Here is a 15730-nt window from a genome sequence, read left to right as displayed (position 1 = left end):
ATGTTGTTACCCAGATATAGCGATGCGGGAATAACTGGAGGACACCAGGGTGTGCGATTCCAAAGCTTTACTCACTGTTTGCAGTTCACACAACTGCCTGCCTCCGTACCATGTTTTCCAGGTCAGGGCTCCAGCCAACCTCCAGGCAGGACAGGACTCTCCCTTCCACACTCCGCCAATATGTACCTTCACTGAACGACTCCTCAAATGCGCCTTTAGGTGCGAAGCCCTCCAGTACTTAGTTACCCTGAAATGCCTCTCTCTAGATGTTCCTAGTCTTTACTTGTATGACAGACAGCTGTAGCCTGTTTCGGGGACTCCTCTCCTGAATCCCGGCTCTCTATCCGTTTCGCTGTTGTGTCCCAAGTCTATGGTGGAAATAAGGCGTAAGCGACTCACTACTCCTCCGGTGTCTGTTGCCGGATATAAAGATCCAATCAACCTCGGGGACCGGGCCCCGGCCTTTGCGCTGAGAACCTATAGGCAGGGTTCATATCCAACCCACTCCTCCTCTCTGTTCTCCTTCTCCTTCGTTCCAATCTGTTCTATCTCTCTCTTATGGAATCTGTAGTCTTCAGTCTACGTCTCTTTCTCCTTCTCTTCCTTTCCTGAGAAGCTTGTTCCACTAAGACCAGTCCTCAGCCTCTCCTGACTGACTGCCTTCCTCCGCCTTGAGCTCCTCTCAGGCTCACCTGCTGTCAGCCTGCTCTCTTCCCTTCCTCAGACCCTTGTCTGGCTAACCTCCTTCTCTGGGACTCACCCCAGACTCTCCCCTTCAGACTGACCTCAAATCCGACACTTTCCCTTTCTTTTATATCATCTAACTCCACCCGCCTCCCAGCACATCTCGTGTTACAAAGCAGGGTTCCACGAGGGGTGCTCTGCTAACTCCCAGCCTGAAGCTGTTAGGTGGCCAAACTGAACTATCCTGTGTGTGGAATGCAGGTGTGGAGCGTGGTCAGGAGTTCCCACCTTACCTGGATGGTGGGGCACTACACCTTAGGAGAAGGTGCAGTACCTCTGTGGCGACTGAAGCCTCAGGGGAGCCACATACCCCCCGTTAAACACAGCACGTCCGCAGGCTGTAAGACAACAAAAGGTACAATACAGGAACACACAAAAAGTTTTAAATGCTGTTTAACAATACTTATCTAATCTTCCTAGTATAGGAGGCACATTTCTTAAACGTTACAAACAGGCTAACTTCCTATCTTATACCAAAAAGAGAAAAACGAAGGAACATGATCCCAATATATAACAAATTTTATTGCACCATGATTAAAAAGTATATATCATACAACACCATATTTTAATAGTACAGTACAGAGTATATAGGGGGAGAAAAATACCTCACCCTAATATCACCAAACTATGGTTAGTGGATAAGAGACAAACTGTATAACGGTACCCAGCACCTAAATAGGGCTCAGCATAGGTCTATTATATATTGTTATGCTGAATATGCAGCCTAAAAATGACCTACAAGATGCAGCAAATTTGCTATAAGAAAAAGGCACACACAAAAATCACCATATAAAGAAATACCAGTGTACCTGTAGTCATGCTGCCACCCAGGTGGAGGGGACCTGTGAACACACCCCGACGCGCGTTTCACCGCCTCTGCAGTTTCATCAGGAGGTAAGTAGACAACATATCTGGTTCTTAATATAGCCCCTGCATGGATCACTGACCGCCCTCAGCTGTGTGCGGCGCGTCACCGCTATGTTGTGACGCAGCAAGGGAGGCGGCGCTCAACACGCGCGTCACACAGTCACATGGTCCGGTCATGTGACCGGGCATGTTGCCATGCGACGCGATGCTTCTTAGAGCGCCAGCCGCCCCACCGCAACACAGCGCATGCGCGGTGCGCGCTCAAGCCTGTTGGAACGGAGGATATCTATGTTTCTTCTACATGGACATTGTAATGAAAATAGGCTAAACTTTAAATGCACTCCCATATAAAGCCAACAACGCATGAATAGGTGGGAGAGAAAAAGGGAATTACATACCATTAAGGATACAACTGACATCTTGAAACGACTCAATGGTGTACAATTAGAACAAGACATGTTCTTAGTAACATGTGATGTCGAGTCTTCATATACATCGATATGTCATGACCATGGGATTGCGGCATCGAGGTCCTTCTTAAATATGACTGATTTAGATATTAATTTGATTAATTTTATTTTGGAGTTATTAGAATTTAGTTTGACACATAATTTTTTTACTTTTAAAGACAGATTTTTCCTACAGCTCCAGGGCACAGCAATGGGGGCGACTTGTGTGCCCTCGTATGCTAACTTGTTCCTGGGGCTGTGGGAAAGAGAAACTGTATATAATTTGGAGGACTTCTCTGCCGTAATCTCATGGTCTCGCTATATCGATGATATATTGTTTATATGGCAAGGTTCAGAGACCTCCTTGATTTCATTCATGGGTGCATTGAATGACAATCAATTAAACATCAAATTAACCTTTAAATACAGTAAGGATAAAATTGAGTTTCTGGATGTTATGTTGGAGGTTGACCAATTTAAATTTATTACAACTGATGTTTTTCGGAAAAGCACAGCAACAAACTCCCTCCTTCACGCCACCTCGGCACATCATCCACAGACAGTTAGGGCGATACCGGTGGGTCAATTCCTGCGCATGAAGCGTATATGTTCAGATGACGCTAAATTTCAAAAACAAGCTAAGACTCTCTCGTCTAATCTTCAACAAAGAGGGTATAACCATAAAACAATTAGGGCCGGATACAGGAGAGCTCAATTTACCCCTAGAAATCAGCTACTAGTACATAAACGTAAGGTAAAGACAGCAGAACAACCAGTACGTCTTATAACTACCTTTAATTCAAGGTGGACGGATGTTATGGACATACTCCGGAAACATTGGCCTATTTTAAAAGCCGATGAAGACTTATGTAAAGTCTTACCTACCCATCCAAGTGTAACTTGGAGGAGATCAAAAAATCTGAAGGACCTCCTTACAAGGAGCCACTATGTGGCTCCACAAAAATCATTTTTTTCAGAACGAACTGGCCCTAAGTGGGGAAGTTTTCAATGCGGTAACTGCTCAGCTTGCAAATATGTTGAGAGGGCATTCACTTTTAACAACAGTGAGGCCACGAGGACATATAACATCACACATCATGTTACATGTACTACAGATATGGTTGTATACTATGCATTTTGCCCTTGTGGGCTCATTTACTGTATATTGGGATGACAACCCGACAATTGAGAATTAGGATTCTCGAACATTTGAGAGATATTAAAAATGCAGTGGCGGTGCAAGATCCAACAATCTTGAAAACTATACCCAGACACTTTCATGCATGTCATAAAAGTGACCCCAAATGGCTCAAGGTGAAGGGAATCGATAGGGTACAATTGGGTACTCGGGGGGGGGGGGTGATTATAAGAGGGAATTGCTTAAAAAAGAAACTAAATGGATGGTTGTGCTCGATACATGTGCCCCGAAGGGCCTTAATGAAACATTGAGCTTCAAGTCCTTTTTATAGTAGGTGCGAATTTTAATTGTTTTTTGTCCTTTTAGTGTGTTCAGTGTTAATTTATGTTGTTTTAACAATTTCTTCTAGTACATATCAACACACTGAAGTTTTGATTTTCGTATCACACAAGGGAGTTCGCTCCTTAATGTTTGGATCTACTACTGGCTCTATGGACCCTGATGGAGTGAGATGGTTCTGGATCAAAAGAAAACAAAATCAAGCAAATTTCTATACTGCATTTTTTTCTCCTTATTGGTTATGATTATCTGATGATTCTATGCTAATTATGTAGATATTTCGTACAATTGTATCTGTATATAGTCAAAAATTATATGATATTTTGTATGTATCGGCATGGAGACTTATATAGCTGAAATTGTGTTTGATTCTGATCCTATTACAGGTCATTGATGTAGTGATATGGCCATTTACATTGCTATTTTCCCCCCTCTTTTTATTTATTATATGGGGGTGTTGTGAGGTATAATTCACCTCGATTATAATAACCAAAGTAAATGGATTTTGACAATTTTTCTGGTTTTATAGGCATGGTATGTAATTCCCTTTTTCCCTCCCACCTATTCATGCGTTGTTGGCTTTATATGGGAGTGCATTTAAAGTTTAGCCTATTTTCATTACAATGTCCACGTAGAAGAAACATAGATATCCTCCGTTCCAACAGGCTTGAGCGCGCACCGCGCATGCGCTGTGTTGCGGCGGGGCGGCTGGCGCTCTAAGAAGCATCGCGTCGCATGGCAACATGCCCGGTCACATGACCGGACCATGTGACTGTGTGACGCGCGTGTTGAGCGCCGCCTCCCTTGCCGCGTCACAACATGGTGGTGACGCGCCGCACACAGCTGAGGGCGGTCAGTGATCCATGCAGGGGCTATATTAAGAACCAGATATGTTGTCTACTTACCTCCTGATGAAACTGCAGAGGCGGTGAAATGCGCGTCGGGGTGTGTTCACAGGTCCCCTCCACCTGGGTGGCAGCATGACTACAGGTACACTGGTATTTCTTTATATGGTGATTTTTGTGTGTGCCTTTTTCTTATAGCAAATTTGCTGCATCTTGTAGGTCATTTTTAGGCTGCATATTCAGCATAACAATATATAATAGACCTATGCTGAGCCCTATTTAGGTGCTGGGTACCGTTATACAGTTTGTCTCTTATCCACTAACCATAGTTTGCTGATATTAGGGTGAGGTATTTTTCTCCCCCTATATACTCTGTACTGTACTATTAAAATATGGTGTTGTATGATATATACTTTTTAATCATGGTGCAATAAAATTTGTTATATATTGGGATCATGTTCCTTCATTTTTCTCTTTTTGGTATAGTGTTATATTAGTGAAGGGATTACTATTGAATAGAATTTGAGGTTTGTACTTGTTTGGAATCTCATTAACTTCCTATCTTAGTATCAAAGTTTACTTAAGGCCTCTTTCACACATCAGGTTTTCGCCGTCAGGCGCGATCCGGCTCTTTTGACAAAAACCGGATCCGGCGAAATGCAATGCTGGATCCGGTTTCCCTCCCATTGACTTGCATTTGCGCCGGATGGCCATGCGTTTCGTCCGATTTTCTCCAGATCCGGCAATGTGTCGCAATCCGGCGTCTGGAAAAAACGGCAACTGTAACGTTTTTTGTCTCCGGCGAAAAAGCCGGACCCACCGGATCCGGCGCTTCCGGCTTTTTCACACAATGAAAGTCTATGAGCGCCGCAATGCGCCGGATCCGTTTTTTTGGGTCTGAGCATGCTCAGTAGCTCTGCCTACAGCACACATATATAAAAGCATGACAGTGGGACCCTCAGCCACACCCAGCATGCCACCCAAAACAGGAACCAGGTGCAGGAGAAGGCAGGAGACCACTGCAGCACTATCAGCACCACCACCACCACCCCAAATGGAGCAGCAAAGGGAACATGCTGAACAACGGGAGGGGAGTGCAGCAGCAGATGAATGACGGTAATTATCAAATCCCCCATTCCTCAAAACTAGGGCCATGGAATATCAAGATATTTATTGTCCCTTTGTTTCTCTTTATTCAACAGCCGCCCAAGAGATGCAGCAGCAGCAGCAGCAGCACCACCCACAGGAGTCTGGCCAGCAACAGGACACCACATCTTCTTCTGGGAGCCCTCCCTCGCATCGTCAGCGTTTGATGGTAAGTTTTTATTTCCAAAATCCATCATCTCTGTAATATATGTCTATTCATTGCCTTTTATTTCAAAACAGGAATCACAAGCTGAAGAGGAGCTCCCAGAAGAAGAAGGGGTGGACAGATACCTGGAGTGGGCTCACAATTGGTAAGATTTTTTCATCAAACGCAGAAACACAAAATCACACTACACACAACACATAGAAAACAATGTACCGCAGACATCACACAGCAAACAAATATGCCAACATCCAAACACATAAATTTTTTTCTTTTCTTCTCTAGTCTTCCCAATCTGGTGCTCGGCCAAGAGGTCCTCGCAGTGCCTCCCAGGGTCGTCGGCGACAGCAACGCGGCGGTCACCAGCGTGTAAGTATAATATTTAAGTTAAATTTTGGTACACTTTTTATTTCATGTCTTAAAGTGTGGTGACTAATTTTGCTATTTTTCTATTTTACTTTAACAGCCATCACAGCGTGCTCCCGACTCTGACGGTGAGGATGGAGGAATAGATGTGACCCACCTCATCGATCTCGTCAGAGAAAGGGAGCCGCTATGGAATATGGCTGACCGCCGCCATGCTGACCTGATTGTTACCCGACGGCTCTGGGAGGAAATCTGTTCGCTCCTTGTGGACCGCTGGGAGGACCTCGATGCTCAGGCCCAGATTAAAGAGCGTAAGTATATACAGTACCGGTTGCTTGATGTAAACCAGTGTTTCCCGAACTCCAGTCCTCGTGGTCCCCACGGATCATGTGTTCAGGATTTCTATTTACTATGGAAATCCTGAAAACATGACCCCTGGGGACCTTGAGGACTGGAGTTTGGGAAACACTGATGTTGTATACTAACCACTTTGTCCTTTCTCGTTTCAGGGGACAGAATTGTGAAGCGGTGGCGGTCTGTGAGGGATCGTTTCAAGAAGGAATTCAATAAAGAGATGCGGGCCCCGAGTGGATCTGGAGGGTGCAGGAGCAAGTACAAGTACGCGTGAGCCCTGTCGTTCCTCCGGGATACAATGGTCACCAGAAGGTAAATATTACACACCACATGTAAAAAAAAAAATGTTTAGATGTAAAAAAATTTTTTCAGCCAGGGCCATGCCATGTCACTATTTTAATTGTTTTTTTTTTCTCTTTATTCCACAGCACGGTGAGCAGCACTCGGGAGCCTGCACGATTGGACCCTTCTGAGGCGATCCCTGAGGAGACAGACACTGAGGGACACTTCGACCGCCCCGGTACATCTGCACCTTCCCACACATTACAGCCATCTGTCCCATCCACCAGCGCAGGAGCATCATGGCCGACAACATTACATGAAGCTGCTGGTGAGGAGATCGCTTTCCCTTTACCCCACCCTTCTGCCCCTGCCACCTCTAGTACACCTGCGGGTACTGGGCGGCAGCGGCAGAGGGGTCAGGAAAAGACTTATGCGCCAGAGTTCTTGAATCTGAATGCATCTTTCCAGAACTGTCTAAAAGTCTTGTCAGAGCAAATCTCCGCAGGCTTTCAGCAGATCAACCCCAGGATTCTGGAGGTGAAGACACTTCTGCAAACAATGCATTCAGAAGCAAGATCTTCGCCAAACCACACCTTTTTCAGGTCTGTTGTGGAGCGCATGGAAACGCTCTCTCCTAGCCAGCAGATGCATGTAATGCATTCGTGCCACGGTGCTCTCCAGCACGTTACCTCCCAACCTCCTCCTCCCACCCCAGTAGTTCCTCCACCTGCACCCCCTCCAGCCACTTTCCATCCTCCCCCTCCTATTACATACCAGCAACCTCCCCAGTACCAGCAACCTCCCCAGTACCAGACATCTCCCCACTTCCAGCAACCTGCCCCGTACCAAACTCCTTCCCCGTACCAAACTCCTTCCCCATGCAACTTTCCATCAACATCATCTGCTCCTACAGTCCCTGCCCAACACTCCACTCCACCACCTCTTCTGCCTCCCACATGTCCACCCATTCTCTAGCTTTTTCCACACCTTCACCTCTAACTGTTCCTTCCCCACCACGATCCCAGTCCTCTCTCCACACTCCCAGTGTCGAAGTGTCCCGCAGCCCGTCCAGCAGTATTTCCACCCCACACTACACCAATTTATAATGTGTGTATTGTAATAAAAATGACCATATTTATGGTTTCAAACCTTTATTAGAAAAGTTTTTTTAACTTTAAAAACAGTTTACAAAAAAAAATTTTTAAATAAAAGTTAAATTATCGTTTACACTGGTTATCTGTCATTTCTTTCTGCGGCGAAATATGTTAAAAAAAAAAAGGTTAAATACAGGGTATTTAAAAGGTAAAAAGGTATTCAAAACCAGGTATATAACTCTTGGTAAATTTTAGCTTTTTGCCACAGTTGTGTTCCTGGTTGTGTTTGAAGCAAAGTATTTCACCTAAAAAGTTGTGTTTATTGTTGGTGATTTCCTAACAATGTACACAACTTTTGTTAAAAGGTGAAATACTTTGCATAAAACACAACCAGGTACACACCTGTGGCCTAAAGGTAAAAATAGTAAGACCATGACAAGATAGCCAACTTTGGTTGGCAAAGGTATATACTGTTGGTACAGAAGGTACACAAGTTTGGTTAAGGGCACAAATCTCATAGAATCATAGAATCATAGAATGGTAGAGTTGGAAGGGACCTCCTGGGCCATCTGGTCCAACCCCCTGCTCAAAGCAGGATTCGCTAAATCATCCCAGTTAGATGTCTGTCCAGCCTCTGTTTGAAGACATCCATTGAAGGAGAACTCACCACTTCTCGTGGCAGCCTGTTCCACTCATTGATCACTCTAACTGTCAAAAAGTTTTTTCTAATATCTAATCTGTGTCTCCTCCCATTCAGCTTCATCCCATTGCTTCTAGTCTTTCCTTGTGCAAATGAGAATAAAGTTGATCCTTCTACAATGTGACAGCCCTTTAGATATTTGTAGACAGCTATTAAGTCTCCTCTCAGTCTTCTCTTTTGCAAACTAAACATTCCCAAATCCTGCAACCTTTCCTCATAAGACAGGGTTTGCAGACCGGTCACCATTCTGGTCGCTCTTTTCTGAACTTGCTCCAGTTTGTTGATGTCTTTTTTAAAATGTGGTGCCCAAAATTGGACACAATATTCCAGATGAGGTCTGACCAAAGAGGAGTAGAGGGAAATAATTACTTCACGTGATCTAGACTGTATGCTTCTGTTAATACATCCTAGAATTGCATTTGCCTTTTTTGCTGCTGCATCACACTGTTGACTCATATTCAGTCTGTGATCTATTAGTATACCCAAGTCTTTTTCACATGTGCTGTCACTTAGCCCTATTCCTCCCATTCTATATATGCTTTTTTCATTTTTATTGCCCAGATGTAGTACTTTGCATTTCTCCCTGTTAAAAACCATTCTGTTAGTTGCTGCCCACTTCTCCAGTTTATTTAAATCTTTATGAATCCTCTCTCTCTCTTCTCTAGTATTAGCTATCCCTCCTAGCTTTGTGTCATCAGCAAATTTAATCAGTTTACCCTCAATTCCTTCATCTAAATCGTTGATAAAGATGTTGAACAATACAGGGCCCAGGACAGAGCCCTGTGGTACCCCACTTGAGACATTCTTCCAACTGGATGTGCAGCCATTTACGACCACTCTTTGGGTCCGATCACTAAGCCAGTTATGAATCCACCTAACAGTTGCCTTGTCCATTCCATACTTAATCATTTTTTCAATAAGGATTGTATGAGAGACTTTGTCAAATGCTTTGCTGAAGTCAAGATATACTATATCTACAGCATTTCCTTGATCCACCCAATCAGTAATACCGTCATAGAAGGAAATTAAATTAGTCTGACATGACTTATTAGTTACAAACCCATGCTGACTCTGTTTAATCACTTCATTCTTATCCAGGTATTGACATACATGTTGTTTAATAATTTGTTCAAAGATTTTTCCTGGTATAGAAGTCAGACTCACCGGCCTATAGTTGCCTGGGTCCACCTTCTTCCCCTTTTTGAAGATAGGAACAACATTTGCTCTTCTCCAGTCTTCTGGCACTTCTCCTGTTCTCCAAGAATTTTCAAAGATTATGGAGAGGGGTTCAAAAATTTCTTCTGCTATCTCCTTCAGTACTCTGGGGTGTAATTCATCTGGACCTGGAGACTTGAATTCATTTAGGTTAGCTAAGTGTTTCCTCACTATCTTTCTGTTTATAGATATCCTGGATTCTTCTATTCCCTTAATAGGACAGTGAATAACAGTTGATGTTACATTTCCTTTCTGAGAGAAAACAGATGCAAAATAGGAATTTAAAAGTTCAGCCTTCTCAACATCCTGTCTTACCATTTCATCATTTTCATCCTGTAAAAATCCTATAGCATCTTTGACTTTTCTTTTACTTTTGACATATCCCCAAAATCCTTTATTATTGCTTTTGACATCTCTTGCAAGCCTCAATTCATTTTCAGCTTTAGATAATCTGATTTGTGCCCTGCAGGTTCTGCAGACAGCATTATATTCTTCTTTAGATATGCCTCCCTCTTTCCATTTTCTAAACATTTTTTTCTTCCTTTTTAGCATGTGCTTAAGTTCTGTGTTCATCCATCCTGGTTTCCTTAAATGCTTCCTATTCTTCCCTCTTTTCGGAATTGTTAACAACTGTGCTTTGAGAATTTCATTTTTCAAGATTTCCCATCCTTCCTGGACATTTTTGTCTTTAAGGATATCCAGCCATTGGATCCCCCCAATTCTCTTTCTGAATCCCTTAAAATCTGCCTTTCTGAAATCTAACCTTGACGTCTGAGTCTTCACAGGTCTTCCGCCTCTAGTTATCCAAAATTCTAAAATAGCATGGTCGCTACCTCCTAGGGTCCCAGCCACTTTTACCTCCTCAACCATTTCCTCCCTGTTTATAAGGATTAGATCCAAGGTAGCAGTTCCCCTTGTTTTCTCCTTTACCTTTTGGAAGATAAAGTTGTCAGCAAGAGAGGATAAGAATTTCCTTGACCTGTTAGTTTTGCCTGAGAGAGATTCCCAACAAATGTCTGGATAGTTGAAATCTCCTATGACAACTATGTCATATTTTTTGGAGAACTTGGCCATTTGATGCATAAAGAGTTCATCCATATCTTCAGCTTGCACAGGCGGCCTGTAGTAAATGCCTACAATGGTGTCCTTTCCATTGTTCTGTCCTTGTATTCTTACCCAAACAGTTTCCACAGAACTCCCAGTCTCTGAAGCTTCAATCTCTGTGCAGATATACGCATTTCTAACATACAATGCGACACCCCCTCCTCGTTTATCAAGTCTGTTTCTTGCAAATAAGTTGTATCCTTCTAGTCTTGTATTCCAATCATGTGTATTGTCCCACCAAGTTTCAGTGATTCCAATGACATCATATTTCTTTTCCTGTGTTAGTAGTTCCAATTCTCCTTGTTTGTTGCCCATGCTTTGTGCATTAGTATAGAAACATTTTAGTTTGTGATTGGTTTCTCTTTCTCCAATATTTTTATTAATTAGATTCTTTCGTCTTTGTTCTTCCTTTCCACTTCTAATAGCAGAGTTCTCAATAGCATTTGTCAGGTGTATGGCTTTTTCTGGTCTTTTGCTTCCCTTCCCATGTTGTTCTAGTTTAAAGCTCTCCTTACAAGTGTAGCAAGGCGACTTCCAAATACCTGCTTTCCAGTCTTCGTAAGGTGCACCCCATCTCTAGCAAGTAGTCCATCGTATAAGTAGTTCACTCCGTGATCCAGAAATCCAAATCGTTGCTGACGGCACCATCGACGTAGCCAGTTGTTCACCTGCAGAATCTTATTCCACCTCCTTGTTCCATGGCCATCCACTGGGAGGATGGAAGAGAAGACCACCTGCGCTCCCAGTTCTTTCACTTTCTTGCCTAAGTCTTCAAAGTCTCTGCAGATGGTTTCCAGGTCGTTTCTTGCGGTGTCATTTGTCCCCACATGTAGTAGCAGGAATGGGTAGTCATCTGTAGGTCTGAAGAGTCCTGATATCCTGTCAGACACATCTTTAATTTTTGCACCTGGAAGACAGCACATTTCTCTTGAAGTTATATCCGGTCTGCAGATAGTGGCCTCTGTTCCTCTCAACAGGGAATCCCCCATGACCACCACTCTCCGTTTCTTCTTCACAACATTTTTCTTTCTCCATCCAGGAGGACTCTGAAGGCGTACAAGGTTGCTGTTTGCTGGCAATGTCTTATCCTGATGTATTTCTTCATCGTTTTCCTGCGTGAGAGCCTGGTACTGGTTTCTGAGCAGTATGGGTGCTGACTGCCTCCTGATCCTCCTGCTTCTCTGGGTCACATGTCTCCATTCCTCTGTTTCTTCAGGTGCACTTCGAATTTCTTCTCTTTCTGTATCATGAAGAGATAATTCTGCTCTGTCCAAGAACTCTTCACCTTCCTTAATGATCTTCAACGTAGCTAACCTCTCTTCGAGATTTTGCAACTTTTCCTCCAACAGGGTCACAAGCTTGCATTTGTGGCATGTGAAGTTTGGCTTTTCCACTGGTAAATCTGTGAACATGTAGCAAGAAATGCAGCTCACCAAATGGCTCCTGGCCTCTTCCATCTTGAGATTTCTTAAAAACGATGAAAGATGAGCCAAAATTCCGATTTTGGCTCATCTTTCACACTCTGTCATCCTGCCAGTGTACTCTGCCTTGAGGTGACATAAAGTATAGTGCAAAATTGTCCCTCATTACTGAAACCATCACAGAACTTCTAGTGGTAATGTCCTGGTAATCTTGCAAGGTGGTTTCTTCAGAGGTGTCCTCAATGGAAATGGGTTCCTTGCAGATAACAAAATTGTGGAGTACCACGCAAGCTTTGATCACCTCGTCCACAGTTTGTCTTGAGGTTGATTGCAGTCAATAGGACCCGCCATTTGGCTGTCAGAATACCAAAGGTACATTCAACCATTCTTCTTGCTCTTGTGAGGCGGTAATTAAAAATGCGTTTTGTTCTTGACAATCCTCTGCTACCGTACAGTTTCAAAAGGTGTTCTGACAGCTGGAAGGCTTCATCCCCTACGCAGACAAATGGTATAGGTGGACCAGATGTTTGCGGCAGCGGTCTAGGGGATGGGAACTGGAAGGTGTTTCCATACAGTTTACACCCCATGGCAGACAGTTTGAAAACTTGAGAGTCATTTGAGCGACCATAGGCCCCAATATCAACAGCAATAAATTTGTATTCCGCGTCAGCGATGGCCATGAGGACAATTGAAAAATATTTCTTGAAATTAAAATATTCCGATCCCGATCCGGCTGGCTTTACAATGGGGATATGTTTCCCGTCCACAGCGCCCAAGCAGTTCGGAAACTGACATATCTGTAGAAACTTTTCAGAAATTTCAATCCACCTCTCTGTTGTGGGCTCTGGTAAAAACTCTTCAGCTAAGGAGTCCCACAGTGCACGGCATGTGTGCTTCACTATTCCAGATATGGTGGAAATCCCGAGTCTGTACTGGAAATGCAGTGACGAAAGGGATTCTCCAGTTGCAAGAAATCTGTGGGGAATTAAAAAACAATCAATTAGTTTAAAATAACAGCATTACATACCAAAACTCAGCTATAACACTTGTAGATACAAACTACCACCAACAAGATTGCAGTGAAAGTGTGCTCTGATGCGAGCATATCCAATAAATGTGGCTTACCTTAAAGTCATCATCAGACGCTCTGCGGGTGAAACAGAGAAGCGGCAATAGGTGTCCGATTTTCTTATGAGGTGTGCAATGCGCTCCACCAAGTAATCAAAATTCTCCATTTTCATCCGTACATATCCAAAAAATTTCTCCGGGTTTCGTCTAAGGTCCATGCAGAGTGTAGAATAGACCCCACGTGTCATTCTCTTGGCTGTGATGGGGTGGATCCACAAACGTCGTCTACGATGCCCGATGCACTGCTGTCTCGCTCTCTCCTTCTCCAGAACAATCACCCTCAAACGATTCGCCTCCGCTGTAAAATCCGCCAAATTCTTCAAAATATTTCCAATCACAACATCCATCTTCGCCAGTCACTTGCTCTTCTCTCCAACCTGCACTTTCTCTTCTACAACCTGTCAAAGAAGGGCTGTAGCAACACGGTATATATAGTTTTTCAGTAGCCAATCTCGTTCAGAAGGCCACAAGGGGCGTTTTTAAAACCGGATCCGGCGTAAACTGTCGAAAAACGGATCGAAAACCGGATGAACCGGATGAGACGGATCCGGTTTTGGCTGTCATGCGCAAGACGGATCCGGCAGAAAACCGGATCCGTCACATCTGGTTTTACAAAACATTTGCCGGATCCAGCGCTCCGGCACGACGCCGGAACGTGCCTGATGGCGAAAACCTGAAGTGTGAAAGTAGCCTAAGTGCAATTCTCAATTCAAAGTGCTATACTCAACACATTCTCTTTATTACATTTTCTATCAATTATTCTCTTTTTCTTTTTCTCTACTACTACTGCTATTGCTGGATGCAAGACACTGACCATCTACTCTTGGCCTGTCACCTGTCACTTGCAATTCTTCAGTCTTTATTCAATTCTCACATTCTATCTAAATCTCTGTATCAAATACTCTATAAAAGCCATTTACTTTTCATAAGGCATAACATTATCAAATATGTTATCAATAAAACATTCAAAATTCTTGTAAGGTGCTGAACACTGCTCCCAGCCGGGATCTCTTGCAGTGTCCCTTGAGGTAGACATCATTCTTCGAAAAGTGTCCATGCATCAACATTATCTTCGCAAAGAGTCTTTGTGTAACCATTATCTTCACAAAGAGGCTACATATGTAAAACCAAGAAAGGGCACCTAAAGAGGTGCAAACTATTTACAATTAAAGTTTTTGGATCATACAGCGTTCATGATCTCCACAGTTCTATTTCAAAAAGAGGGCAACAAAAGTGCTACCGGAAAAACATGATTGCCAAAAAATAGAAAAAGGCACAACTGGTGCAAACAAGAACCCTCCTGGGTAAAGAGAAATTGTAAATTACGGTAAATTGTTCTTTAGTGCTGATCCCCTCCTGGGGTTCTGGTACTGGAACCATCACCGTATTCTAGATAGTCATTCGCAATCCTCAGGTATTCCTCCAAGCTATAAAGGTGCCGGACCATGCACGCCTGCTCCAGCCGTATCCTTCTTAGTAAAGCCCTTCTCCACTTCCCCATCTCCGTCTGAATAGGGCCCCCAGCGGACTCTTCCAACTGCCCCATTTCTAGTTAAGATAAATCCAATGATCATAGTGGGTGGAAAATTAGATGAAGTAGAAAAGGATATAATCTCACACACCCACAACAAGTACGGACAACAGAAGACCAACTGTAGTAGTATAATCACAGACAGAGGACAAAAACAGTCATAAGGTCAAATAACAATAAAATCAATTTTATTGATACATAAAAGATCATACAGACAGACAGGCACAAAGTGAAGCTAGAAGATGTAAAGGTCATTCTAACCACATATGCGAGGCCCTGGGTAGGTATGACAGAAGGCAGGTGCATAGCAACATCATAACACATTACTCATGTATGCACAGTGGCAATAGAGGATAAAAAACAGGTACATAACAACATCATAATAATGAATATATAGCACATCGCTCATATATGCACAATGGCAATAGAGAATACCCAAATTAGGCAAAATTAACAAGGCCTAAGTAGGGCCACATTAGTCAGATAAGCAAATAGCACTAGATGTGCACTATAATAAGGAGATAAATATACAAGTACCTTAAAGAGAAACAACCGCCTTCCTACACGATCCTACCTGCCCCGTGCGACTGTGCATACATGAGTAATGTGTTATGATGTTGCTATGCACCTGCCTTCTGTCATACCTACCCAGGGCCTCGCATATGTGGTTAGAATGAACTTTACATCTTCTAGCTTCACTTTGTGCCCATTTCCAGTTGCAGCAAGTCCGCCTCAGACGATGTGAGCTCAAAGGGTAACCCATTAGGAGGGCTGGGATAGATACCTGGTGCCTCCTGGCGGTGCAATCTCGGCTCCGGTGCAGGCGTAGTGGCAGCGGGTGCGG

Source organism: Dendrobates tinctorius, unplaced genomic scaffold (genome assembly GCF_039654945.1).
Source record: "Dendrobates tinctorius isolate UK_male_01 unplaced genomic scaffold, ASM3965494v1 ptg000094l, whole genome shotgun sequence".
Taxonomy (NCBI): domain Eukaryota; kingdom Metazoa; phylum Chordata; class Amphibia; order Anura; family Dendrobatidae; genus Dendrobates; species Dendrobates tinctorius.
The sequence above is the reverse complement of the archived record's forward strand: the minus strand, read 5'-3'. Positions refer to the sequence as shown.